At 38.7% G+C, this 4,838-nt stretch overlaps 1 long non-coding RNA gene across 1 annotated transcript; it reads right to left on the reverse strand.

The window, feature by feature from the left end:
* Nucleotides 1-1,002: 1,002 nt before the first annotated feature.
* Nucleotides 1,003-2,144, reverse strand: LOC133557044 (uncharacterized). The gene is made up of 4 exons (XR_009807661.1): nt 1,938-2,144; nt 1,577-1,810; nt 1,334-1,486; nt 1,003-1,242 (listed from the first exon to the last, which is right to left on the reverse strand). It is a non-coding gene; the product is annotated as an uncharacterized LOC133557044 (long non-coding RNA).
* Nucleotides 2,145-4,838: the final 2,694 nt, after the last annotated feature.

Raw genomic sequence — 4,838 nt, forward strand, 5'->3', positions numbered from 1 at the left:
ACGACATGCCCTGCTGAGCATTTGCATGACCAGAAAAACGAATAACAACAAGTTCATGCTGTCAATGAAATAAATAAAAAAATATATGACTTTTGTCGCTTTTAATCCGCAGAGAAAGACAAAATTAAATGACGAACTCTCGCTTTACAAGCAAAAAGGAAACATACAGTCGTCGAATATTGCAATTTAGCTGATAATAATAATAATAAAAATAATGATAATAATAGTAATAATAATAACAATAATAATAATAATAATAATAAAAACAATAATAATACTGATCTAATAATGTCAGGAACCTATTGAGAAGGTCGAAAAAAATGCATATGCTCTAACTATAAACATATTTGTTTTAATGTTAACAATCTTACTTTGCGGAAATTTGGCTTAGAATAATTCAAATGAGGGACGTACAAGGAAACGTCAAAGGCAGGGGTCACCAACCTTTTGGAAACCAAGAGCTAATTCTTGGGTACTGATTGATGCGAAGGGCTACCAGTTTGATACACACTTAAATAAATTGCCAGAAAAAGACAATTTGCTTTATTTAGTTTTAATAAATAAATATATATATATATATATATATATATATATATATATATATATGTATATATATATATATATATATATATATATATACATATATATATACATATATATATATATATATATATACATATATATATACATATATATATATATATATATATATATATATATATATATACATATATATATATATATATATATATACATATATATACATATATATATATATATATATATATATACATATATATATACATATATATATATATATATATATATATATATATATATATATATATATATATATATATATATATATATATATATATATATATGTGTGTGTGTGTCAGCGGCACCGGCGATGACCAAGAAGAACGCGGAGTTGGATTATAATTACAACCCTTTATGTACATATTCATATACAGATTTGAACAATTATATATTAAAGCCCATTCCAAAAATCTTGAACTTTACAATGCCATCAGTTTTACTCCCTACACCTAACCATGTGTTTCCTACTGCCTGCAGACTTTGCACCCTTTGTTAGAGCAATTAATTTTTCGGGGCTTCCGAAAAAAAATAGTGTAAGGCCTTATCGTAAGGAAAGTCTCTGGGGTCAGGTCCGTTGATAGAGATTCTCAGGCAGGCAGCCAGGTGTTCTCCTTGCAGCTGATTCCTCAGTTCTGTTTTCACCTAAGGATTCATCAAAAAAAAAAAAGGTTAATGTCATAAACTGCACCAGTAAAGAAAATATTTGTTTTGCTCCTCAGAGTGATGATCTTACCCTATTTAGAGTAGAAAAATCTTGTTCACAATTAACACTTGAAACAGGGATCACCAAGGCAATGTCTGCGAGGAGGCTGAGGCAAGGGTGGACATTATCACATTCGTCGAACTCACTTGCCAGCAGAGTAAGGATGTCAGCCTGGTTCTTGTCCTTCAAAAAACAAATTTGGCAATAGTTAGTGAGTGTGTTATTAATCATATCTTATTATCCTATAGTTATGAATCAGTTTAATTTGCCCACCTTGAATGCCTCAGTAAGGACATGGTTCTTAAATGAAGTCCACTCCTGCAGGTCCTCATTCTGTTGCTCGGGGCAGAATTTTTTGGCAAGAATCCTCAGATTGTCAATGTTAGCAGAGTCATCTTGCTGAGCAGCCGATTTAGGTCCAAAGACACTGAAAGCCCCAAGTATGTCCAGGTCATGGAACCGCAGGAGAAGGTTTTTTTCCAGGCCACTTAGGCAAGGGTGGATGACCTACAATGAACATAGGAAGATGAGCTTACAGCTACCTTTAATATAGTCATTAAGGGTCAGACCATAGAGTCAAGAGTACAAATAAAAAACATGTAAGAGGTAAATCATTACTTTAATCATTATTAACCTATTGCTGGAATCTGGCCCGCTGCCCCTCCCTTGTGGCTTTCTGGCCATCTCCTTGCCCCCGTCCTCTCCTATGCCTCTCCTCCTCATGCTGTATGTTAAAGGCCCTAAGACCTTGGGAATTATCCAGGTCCTTTTGGAGGCGAGACAGAAATTATCCTGGGAGTGGAGTCTGTCCAGCTTCTCTGATGTTCTTCAGAGTATTAATGGTGACAGGGACCTAAATTAAAAAACTAAACCAAAAAACATAGCTGCTGTTACTTGTCAGATATGGGAAGGACCCCTTTTTCAATGTATCAAAACACACTGACTTTTATCACACTAATTAAATGTGCACATTCAGCATACCATCTCCTTTATATGAAGGAAGTTGACGTCTGCTTTCTGAAATACTCTGGAGAGACTTGCAAGGTGGGGCAAAACAGCAGCCACAAATCTGTAGGTGGCACAAAAAGTGTAGAGACCCTTTGCCACCGGACATCTACGCATTTCTGCCTCCTCTGCCAGGGCTGCCAGGACTCCTGGCAGGTTTCTCTGCAAGTTCTCAATTGCCTTGTGCTGAGACAGCCAACGTGTGTCTTTTACTTCCTGGAAATGTTGCAAAAAAGACTGAATATTGTAATAGACAGAAAATAACTATGCTATCACATTTTACATTATGAATACACAAAAGATAACTGCTACAGTATCAAATTATAATTACCTTAATTTTTAAGTCACTAACATCAAGGGTGATGGATGCTGCCTTGAGTGTTGCAGTGCGATTTGCACTGTTGCGGAAGAATAAGTGGAGATCTTGCAGGTGGTCTCTGAAGGTGGCCATGTACTTAACATGGTTGGATGAGTCCTTGCAGGCAAGGGCTAATCTATGGGAAGCACAAATCACACCCACGATCTTTGGATAACTGTCAGTCAGTTGCTTCACAACACCATTCACACGCCCTGAATTAAAAAAAAAAAGTTTTTTAATATAAAATTAATCAGTCACAAACATAGGTTATAAGAAACAATTTTACATGATATGTATAATAATACCTGTCATAACAGCTGCTCCATCAGTCCCCACTCCATAAAGCCGCCATCTTGATTCCAAGATGGCGGCGCCCGGACGGGCTGCGCTCTCGAGGAGCTCCTGCTAAAGATGGAATATTTGGCAGAAATACCGGACAATTCCACAAACTTTATGGCTGGCTCACATCGTGGTCACTCCGTGATCACGTACGACCGCCAGACACTTCTGGATGTGGACACATCGGGCCGTTTTGGACCGATAGACACTTGCGTGCTAGACTTGCTAACTAGCATGGGAATACATCGGCGGCTACATCCAGCGGCCTGTGAAGCAGGGGAGTCTAGTAGCAGCGGGGGCCGTCTACGGAGCAGACGCCAGCGGTGTGATCGGAAACGCGGATGTCGAGCGGGGCTAAAAACAAAGCAGAAGGCTAATCCCCACAGAACACCACTTTCCTCCATCCCGAAGACGGATTTGGATGGAAAATGCGAGACTACTGGTCTGGGTAAGGAGTCAGTTAAATTAGAACAAGTTTTTTCTGCTTTGAGTGTTTCAGAGTTGGACATGTGTTTTACTGAGGTGGCTAACTATGATGCGTGCAGTTTATCAAAGCAACAAACAAACAATCGGAAAATCCCCGTTACTGAGGTGGCTAACCATGATGCGTGCAGTTTATCAAAGCAACAATCAAACAATCGGAAAATTCCTGTCGTATCAATTCCTAGATATGGTCGTAACTATACTAAATGCACTGGGCATAATAAACACAACATTATTAATATTGCTACTACGGATAATTTGATCAAAAACTCCCTAAAACAGCCCACTACCTATAATATAGGTTTTTTAAACATAAGATCATTGTCTCCCAAAACGTTGTTAGTTAATGATATTATCAGAGACAACAATCTTAACGTCATCGGTCTCAGCGAAACCTGGTTTAAACCAAACGACTTTTTTGCGCTAAATGAGGCATGTCCTCCTAACTTTACACATGCGCATATTGCCCGTCCGCTCAAAAGGGGTGGGGGGGTTGCACTAATATACAACGAAAACTTTAACCTTAGTCCTAACATAAATAATAAATATAAATCGTTTGAGGTGCTTACTATGAGGTCTGTCACACCGCTGCCTCTACACCTGGCTGTTATCTACCGCCCCCCAGGGCCCTATTCGGACTTTATTAATGAATTCTCAGAGTTCGTTGCTGATCTAGTGACACACGCCGATAATATAATCATAATGGGGGACTTTAATATCCATATGAATACCCCATCGGACCCACATGAATACCCCATCGGACCCACCGTGCGTAGCGCTCCAGACTGTAATTGATAGCTGTGGTCTCACACAAATAATAAATGAACCCACGCATCGCAACGGTAATACGATAGACCTAGTGCTTGTCAGGGGCATCACCGTTTCCAAAGTTACGATACTCCCGTATACTAAAGTATTGTCTGATCATTACCTTATAAAATTCGAGGTTCAGACGCATGTTCGTCAAACTAATAATAATAATAACTGCTATAGCAGCCGCAACATTAATACAGCCACAACGACAACTCTTGCTGACCTACTGCCCTCGGTAATGGCACCATTCCCAAAGTATGTGGGCTCAATTGATAACCTCACTAACAACTTTAACGACGCCCTGCGCGAAACCATTGATAACATAGCACCGCTAAAGTTAAAAAAGGCTCCAAAAAAGCGCACCCCGTGGTTTACAGAAGAAACTAGAGCTCAGAAATTATTATGTAGAAAGCTGGAACGCAAATGGCGCACGACTAAACTTGAGGTGCACCATCAAGCACGGAGTGATGGTTTAATAACTTATAAACGCATGCTTACCTTAGCTAAAGCTAAATATTACTCAAATCTCATCCACCG

Source organism: Nerophis ophidion, linkage group LG08 (genome assembly GCF_033978795.1).
Source record: "Nerophis ophidion isolate RoL-2023_Sa linkage group LG08, RoL_Noph_v1.0, whole genome shotgun sequence".
Lineage (NCBI taxonomy): Eukaryota > Metazoa > Chordata > Actinopteri > Syngnathiformes > Syngnathidae > Nerophis > Nerophis ophidion.